The following is a 9,026-nucleotide window of genomic DNA, read 5'->3' on the forward strand; positions in this document are numbered from 1 at the left end:
TCTTCAGTTATTTAAATCCCTTGGTTACTCTGTCTTAGTTTTATAATGAAAGTGAACCTGGCAGGTATGTATGGCATTTTTTGATACAGTAAATATTGCCGGATTACAAATTCAGGGCTAGATTCTGATGACGTTACGCACGAGTTAGGTACCTTCCTCCTTGAATAATCCTATTGAAGTCACTCAGTTACTCATGGAGTAAAGTCCCATTCAGTGTGGGTAAGGCAGTACTTAATTTGTAATGAAAAAGATGCTGGGACTCAAGCAATTAGGGGTCAGGGTCAAGCAATTTTTTTTACATTCATAACTGACACAGCAAGCCCAGAGGTGCTGGGGCTATGAACTGCCAAGCCTAAAGGTGCCGGGCTCAGCCCTGGCAAGCCCTGGTGCAAATTAAGCACTGGAGTCAGGGTATCACAATTTGGCCCTCAACAACTTAGGGCTGTTGTTTGATGTTCTTATTTGACTTCCTGACTACTCAGGGAGAAACCTTTTTCCAGTTTGCTTGAGGAAGGATTAATGATCCTTCCTGTAAGGGAGGGAGTGCTGTCTAATGGTGAGAGCAGAGGCTCGCAAGTCAGGAAATTGAGGACTTTTGTTTCTGGCTTTGCTACTGACCTACTGTGTGACCTGGGATAAGTCACATAGCCTGTCTGTGCCTCAGTTACTCCATCTGTAAAATGAGGGACATAATACTGACCTACTGTAGCTCACAAGGGGGCTGGCAAGGTGCTTTGAGATCCTCCCTTGGAAAGGGCTGAAGAGGCACAAAGTATTATTCTAATGGAATTGGATTGTTCACCTAAGTTCTGGCAGCCTTTCTGATACAAAAAATGAATGGCAAAGGTAGGGAAGTGAATCCCGTAGGTCTAAATCAGCGATCAGAACATGCCAGCAACACTTAATTTGCTTCTCAGCAGAATAGCTACAGCTCAGCGTTCATCTGACCTCATTTATTCTCTCTGAGGTTCCACAGGCCCATCTGATGAACAAAGCATCGAGCTTGCCTCTGAGGAGCTCAGAAGCAATGTTTGCAGAACGGGAATGTTTTCAGACAGCAAAGCAGCAGTAACTTGGCGCTTCCAGTATTTCTGGCGGCATTGTTTTCAGAGCCGAATGCCTTGTCTTCTGCTCAGGGAAATCATAGGGCTTCAAAACTCCCAGTGCTCAGGATGTGAACTCCCATCAATGCGATTTAAACTCCAGACCGTGGCTTTTAAGTCTCCAACTGCAGCTGGAAACGTCGAGCTACTGAGAGAAACAAGAAAGAGATTTCAGAGTAACAGCCGTGTTAGTCTGTATTCGCAAAAAGAAAAGGAGTACTTGTGGCACCTTAGAGACTAACCAATTTATTTGAGCATGAGCTTTCGTGAGCTACAGCTCACTTCATTGGATGCATACTGTGGAAATTGCAGAATACATTATTATATACACAGACACCATGAAACAATACCTCCTCCCACCCCACTCTCCTGCTGGAGGGGGGTGGGAGGAGGTATTGTTTCATGGTGTCTGTGTATATAATAATGTATTCTGCAATTTCCACAGAAAGAGATTAGGAATCAGTCCAGTCATCAGAAATGACGGGTATCCATCTAATTACATTGAGTGATGGAAAACAAAAACAATCCCCTAAGAATATTTACATAGAGATTAAAAACAAGTAGTTAAACCTCTAGATAAAAATCATTCTCTCTAACTGTGGTAGTTACTGTAACTGGAAAATGCAGTGAATGCAAGCCACCATGGCTAATGAATACAGCTGGACCAGGCATTGTACTGCTGTTGCAGAGTTGTATGTAAACAGCTGAACTGCATCTCTCAACTTTGATCGGAGACTTTGAAGCCGAAAGAACAGCTTTAAATTTGAAACTTCTGTTGGAGCTCATACTTCAGTTGGGCAGAATGCCAGGAAATGTGAAGACTTATGGCATTATGAGTCTTGTGTAGAGGAAAAGACTGAAGGGAATAATTTAAGTTTGTTAGCTGTAAACAGAGAGATTGAAGTATCTGCCTTCTTTTCCTTTAAACCATCTTTTGGGGACGAGAATGGGGAATTTTAGTGCTCATAAATGTTATACGGATAGTATGGGCTAAAGTCAAAACATTGTGCTGGCAGATATAGTATATGTTTCCAACACACGGCTCTGCCAAGGTGTCCCGCACCTGACCCTGCAACATTCCTACTCTTCTAGTCTTAGGTCTTTCCGATGAAGAAACTGACCAACCAGGCTGAATGCCAAAATGTCAAATAAGGACACTTGAAACCACTAAATGACCACCACTGAAGGCACCTGAAACCACCATGCTTTTCACCTGTGTTACCTAACCCGTCTTTGGACCAAATTCTCTAGAAAGGATACAGGGGTCTCTTTAACAACAGAGATGTTCACACATTTTCATTTGAGGATCTCAGCATGCTTCACAAAGCCATGGCCAAGTGGTATTCCGATCTAAACATTGCCCATGGGGATGCTGGGTGACAGAGAGGTGAAGTGACTTGCCCTGGCTACTCAGCCAGCTGGTGTACAAAGCGTGGAGAAGAAACCAGTAGAACCTAGCAGCTTTGCATCTAATTACAGCAAAGGAATGACAAACAAAACATCGGACATAATCAGGCTCTTGCCCAAATATGAAAGAAGGGACCTCAAACTGGAAACAACAACTGGGAGGCACAAATCAAACTGGGAACCCCAGAAAGAACAATCTGTGGTTGTGGCACAGGAGAGGTTGAAAGAATGAGACTAGCATGAATGAGCCCTATCGGATCAAGATGAATAGGAGGGCTTGTGTGAGTAAGCACAACTCTTGTAAGTATGGGTTGCAGGATCAGCACTCTGTGTCAATACTCATCGTGAGCTACACCGGGAAGCAGATCATAGGTGGCTCCCCCTCTGGGCTGAATTTAGAAAAGAACATTGTTAACATTAAACACGGACAAATCTTTCCGAGTTTGAGACATGGAACTGGTATTTCCCTCCCTGGAAAATTGCTGCCTTCCCTCTGAACTTCAGCTCGGATTGTCATTTACATCATATGAGAGGAGAGCCACCCATCGTGGTCTAAGGGACCTTCTCAAGTGATAGGTAGAGAGTTTCCATTGCCAAAAACTCTGGGTATGGAAAGGAAAACGTCACTGCACTCTGCTCTGGCTTGGGAATCCTGACCCTAAGTGAGGAGGGATAATTTTCATTGGTCAATCTGAGGGAGGTGCCAAGAAGCTCTAAAGTGCTAATATACAAATCTTTTTGGTCACGACTCCCTTTGCCCAGCTGGGGAGCAACTCGGAAAAGTGGTGAAGATACTAGGTGGACTGGAAACCTGGATTACATATCAAACAAAAGGTTGCAAAATGTAAGGCCCCGATCCTGCAAAGACTTATGCACGTGCTGAACGGCATCAGTGGAACCATTCGCAATGCGCAAGTTAAATACAGGCATAGGGTCTTTGCAGGATCAAAGCCTAGATACAGAAGACAGATTTTAAAGAAGGTTTTATAGGATTCTCCTCCAAAATAGTCAAACTATTTAAATGGTAAAAATATAGACAGATTAGATTGCACTAAATGTACTCCAGAGAAGAGCAACAAAATACTCAGTGAATCACCTAGAGTCACAAAGTATCTTTGCTATAGATAAGTCTATTTGTGTAGGAAGAGAAGTTAATTGAATTTACTCACATTCTCCCTTGGAACTTTTTTTCTTTTGAGCCTATTGGTACAGCTCAGTTGAGAACTTTAAAAACGATGGGCCTAATTCATCACACCACACAGCACATATAGGCTTAATTGGGATACTGGCTGGGATACGGCAGGCTCTGCAGTGCCAATCGTGGGGTTTGCATCTTTTTAGCGTATTCACTTTGCAGTCCTAGGAGCAACACAAGGATTATCTCAAAGGGGAAAATAAATGATGCTGATGATTTGAGTTTAAGAGACACAAATGAGCAGGGGAAACTTGCTGAGTGTCAGTCACCCCACAGTCCTAACCCCAACAGCAACAAAACCAGACCCACACAAAACCAGGCTAACCAAAAAATGCAAAGACTGAGATCTTGCCAAAACTAAAACACAGTCTCCTCTTCCCGTCGCTACACATAATGCAAAGCCAGTAAACCCAGAGCAGCAGTGAACAGTCGGCACAAGGAAGAGTAGCTGGGTTGAATTTGCTAGCGAAAAAAATATCATAGGCTTGTTGTTAAGAAAGAAAGAGAACTAATTCTCTCTGTGTATTCCAATTCGTTTTGGTTTCTCGTGTGTGCCCTGAAAAAAAAGAGACAGAACATTCGAACCAAGAGGCATCACATTAACAGAGAAAACAGAACAACGTTATTTGCAAATGAAGATCATTTAGATTACAGACAAACCTTGTGCCGGTCACTGAACTGCACGCGCACACACCCACACCCACCCACAAAAAGTTGGCCTGGATGCACATCAACAAATTGAGGAGGGCGTTTTGACAAGACACTCAAGTGGAGAATGATATGGAGATAGAAGGGGGAACAGAGCAAAGAAACAGTTATCACCGAACTGCACGTGGGAGCAAATAATGATTTTGGCCCAGATCCTCAAAGGTAAATACTTAAATATCTTTGAGGATTTGGGCCTTTCTTCTTTCTTTGTTTCTGTTTATTAATAAGAGAAAGATACAGTTCTAGCTGTGAAATCATGTGTCTGAAAGTGGGTTGCTACTAGAGTTGCATTTAAAAGTTGTCCCCTGGTCTACTAGATAATGAATTATTTGGTATCTTTGCTTTCACCTTAAGGGACTATAATAAAATAAATAAATATAATAAATAAATAATAATTAAGAATACCTAGCCCTTATATAGTGCTTTTCATCCATAGCTCTCCAAGTGCTTTAAAAAGGGAGTAAAGGTCATTAGCCCCATTTTACAGATTTACATTTTACAAACTCAGCACATTTGGGGAGAACAACAACAAAGAACAAAATCTTGCACTTACCGGCCAGCTGCAGCCACTGGCTTCTCTTTCTGGGAGAGGTAATGGGAAGCTCGGTGAAGGGACAACAGAAGTGCTTCTGTGCATGCACGGCACAACCCTGCATCTCTCGTTCCTGTGAATCGCCCCGCTGGTTTTAATGGGACTACACACACGAGTAAGGGCTGTGGAATCAGATCCTGGATGGTCACATAACAAGAATTGTGGGTTAACAGGCTGTTTGGATGGAGAAGGTGGTGTCAAGACAGTGGTAGAAAGAAGCAGCTGGAGCATTGCATTCAGCACGCAAAGCAGTAGCAAGAGCAGGAGCAGCTGTATGGTCCGAAAGAGAAAAAATAGTTTCTTTCTTTGTACATTTGGTGCATTTTAAAATGTTCCCAGAGAGGGGCAGTAGAGACCAAACCCACAAACAAATGGAAAAATACTTCTTATTCACCAAAAAGAAAAGAAAGGAGGAGGGAAGAGAAAATTATTGTTTTATAATGGATTTTTCTTAAATGAAGGGAAGTCACGTTTTGTTTCTAGAGAAGAACACTAGAGCTATAAAAAAGAAGGGCGAGGGCTCATATAATACATAAATAATCCCTAGCTCTTCTATAGCAATTGTCTCCCATAGATCTCAAAACACTTTACAGAGGAGGTCAGTATCATTACCCCCATTTTATAGATGGGGAAACTGAGAAACAATGGCCATGATTTGCCCATGGACACCCAGCAGGCCAGTGGCTGAGCTGGGAATAAAACCTGCAATGCATCATGGGGCTGAGTGATGGGCAGCAGACGATCTGTCTGCAGAAATGCAAATGTTGAGATGGATGAGCGGTGTAAGCAAGAAAAATGACAGAAGGCAAGTGTATGTTAGAGACACGCTCAACGGAACATCCACGAACGAAAAAAAGAGGGAATGCAGGCCCAGACGCTTTGGTCCTGTAAAGTGCAGTTCTGACAGCTGTGTGGGTAAGAGGCTCCAACAGATCAAGACCGAAGGAAAAAGACAGAGTGGCCACCCTGTGAGGCTTTTGAGAGCGACTTCAAACCTTGGTGAAACAGCTGCTGCCTGATGGAAAAGCCATGATTTTTAACTGCCAGCCACGTCCATCTGTTTTTTATGAATGGAGCCTACTCTGTTGTCGTATCCCACCCCCTTGTTATTGTTTTATGGCACCATCTCACATTCTAAAGTGCCTCGTTATTATTTATTATTCTGTTAGCATTGCGTTAGAGCTGAGGAGCTCCAGTCATGGCCCTGTTGTACTAGGCACGGTTCACACAGATAAGAAAGAGATGCTCCCTGCTCCCAACGACCTTATGGTACAAGGACTTGTCTCTATGGACAGTTAGTACGCGGCAAAGTAGTCTACAGCACCGTAGCCTGCTGAGCACTAAGTCGCTATGTTGGACCATGTGGCTGTGGACTAGAAGTTGTGAGTGTGCCTGAACCTACCGCTGCATACAGATTTCAAGTGATGGGAGACTCCACCACACCCCTAGGTCAGTTCTTCCAATGGTTAATCACCCGGACTCGGAAAAATTAGCTCCTTATTTCTAGTGAATTCGTCAAGCTGCACCGAGAGTCACTCTAGTGATAAGAGAGGTACTATTTACAGACACATTGCCTAAGAATATTTATCACATATGGAGGCATGGGTGGCGGGTGGCCTGCTGGGAGTAGGGTGGCTGGTGCTGGGGGTGGGGGCCGCGTGCAGCCTGCCCAGTGCTCCGGGCCTGGCGGGGGTGCATACTACCTGATGCTCTGGGGGCTGGTGGCTGCAAGGGGGGGGGCATTGAGGAGGGATCTCAGGCGGAAGGGGTGGGCCGGGGACTCGCCGCCCTGAGCCTGTGGTTCACCCCCCACCCATGTATGGAGGGGAAGGGTGGTCTCCGGGCTATAGGGAAGGAACAGGAATGTTGGTGTAGCTGTGTTGGTCCCAGGATATGAGAGAGAGAGAAGATCAGTGAAAGAGACAAGCTTCCGAGAGCCACAGGCCTTGAAGAAGAGCTCTGTTGAGCTCAAAAGCTTGTCTCTTTCACCCACAGAAGTTGGTCCAATAATAGATATCACCTCACCCACCTTGACTGCATGATAGTACACCCAGTACATAGTACGTACCATAGCAAGATACCTGCCAGAGTACCAGGGCCGGCTCCAGGGCTTTTGCTGCCCCAAGCAGCAAAAAACAAAACAAAACAAAAAACCTTGCCGCCAAACACGGAGGTGGAGTGATGGTGCGGCCGCCGAATTGCTGCCGGTGACCGAAGAAGAGTCACGTCCCCACCGCCGAATTGCCGCCAAGTGCGAAATGTGCCGTGACAGAGCGGCCGCCGAATTCCTGCCGCCACGGCGGGCGGATTGCCGCCCCAGAGCCCGACCTCCTGCCGCCCCTTTACATTTGCCGCCCCAGGCACCTGCTTGGTTCGCTGGTGCCTGGAGCTGGCCCTGCGGAGTGCCAAAGTTTGAGACGTAAGAACACCAATTTTACGGATATTCCAGTGTTCCTTCGCAGCTCCGCTTTCATACTCAAACCGTAATCAATGACTGCAAGTGGAGTAAAAAATGATACTGTTAGAGAGATATTCCAGAGATAGTACAGGTTTCTGAAGGAACTAAAGGGTTAATTACCTTGTAGTGTATGCAGTCTAGGGCAGCTGCTTGAGTCCTGTTGGCTAGAAGGGTCTGGAATCACACAAAGGTGAAATGTGTGGAAGTCTGACTCTGGTGACCAAGGCAGGTGTGTGCTGAGAGCCATTTTGGAGCTGACAGAGAAAACTGTCTCGGGCTGGTTTGGTCTCTCGTATTCATTGGTAACCTTTTATTTTCTTGGTGAAAACCAAACATTTTGCTTGAGAAATCCCAGTGGGTACTTTGTTATCGGTAATGCATACCAGATTTCAATACCTGAGGATTTATACAGGACGCCAATGTCCCAGGCAGAGTAAAACGAGTTGGCTTGCTCCAGAAATTCACCATTCCCCACTGTTTTGCTGACTACCACCACCTGTATTATTTCTGAGGTCATGCAGCACGTCTGCTGGACAGACTGATGTCTGTACAGCTGACTGTTTGCATATCAATTCTAGAGTCAGAGGAAATTCTTCAAATCCCACGGCACGAATGTGTACAGCTACCGCAAAGCAGGCAGAGTTGTGCCAAGTTACAGCCTCTCTGTCTCTCCTCCGTCGCTACCCGTATAACAAATGCCCTGTAAAGAAAACTGGAAAATATTTCAAGAAGGAACAACGATAACACAAGATTATCTGCCAAATGATGGAATTTAATATTCATGGCTTTCCTCTAGCCTCTGTATTTCCTGTTTCTAACTTAACCCTCTGCAATCACCAAAGACCAGTGATACGCTAATAATTTTCATTTCTAAAAGGCCCCTCCCCTGAGATCTCAAAGCAATGTTAGTGTATTAGGGAGGCAGAGACATATTATCCCCATTTTGCAGGTAAGTGCCTTGCTTACCTTCGGTGCATCAACCCACTCAAGCTCCTTGCATGGCAGGAGCTTGGGCCCAGATCCTCAAAGATATTTTGGTGTCTAACTCCCATTGAAATCCATGGGAGTTAGGTGCCTACGTATCGTTAAAGATCTGGGCCTTAGCTACTGTCCCTGCTCCTGTTTCCTTCTTCTGACAAAATGAGACACACCCACCCACCCAGCATCCCCTTCACCAAGTGCTGGGAGGGGCCCCTTCCCCTAATGGATAAGCTCATTCTGCCAGCCTCCCAACTCCCCTCATCATTCTAACTCCGGGCTTCGTTCACAGCTGCCAATTTAACCAAACGGCTTTATTAAAGAGAGAGTACGGAGGGGTGCTTTGAAAAGTGACCTCAGTGAGCACCCAGCTCTGCCAAGCTTCCTCACACCAGTGATGCCCCCTTTCAGGGGGGAAGAGGGAGTCCAAGTTTTAATCAGCATGAGAATACAGCCTTCAAAGAGAATTCATACACCTATGGAGGGCTGCAATTGCCAGCACAGCTAAGGCTTTCCTCTGTAGCTGCTGCAGGTGTTCATATATGTCGGAGAGCTGCCTTCCATTGCTATCCATCTCTCCCCCTT

General features: G+C 45.3%; 1 long non-coding RNA gene across 1 annotated transcript; it reads right to left on the reverse strand.

Moving 5' to 3' along the window:
- Positions 1–474: 474 nt before the first annotated feature.
- On the reverse strand, positions 475–5,276 carry LOC141994579 (uncharacterized). Its single transcript, XR_012641174.1, has 3 exons — positions 4,967–5,276; positions 3,680–3,869; positions 475–1,251 (listed from the first exon to the last, which is right to left on the reverse strand). It is a non-coding gene; the product is annotated as an uncharacterized LOC141994579 (long non-coding RNA).
- Between the last annotated feature and the right edge of the window lie 3,750 nt (positions 5,277–9,026).

This window comes from Natator depressus, chromosome 10 (assembly GCF_965152275.1).
Source record: "Natator depressus isolate rNatDep1 chromosome 10, rNatDep2.hap1, whole genome shotgun sequence".
Taxonomy (NCBI): domain Eukaryota; kingdom Metazoa; phylum Chordata; order Testudines; family Cheloniidae; genus Natator; species Natator depressus.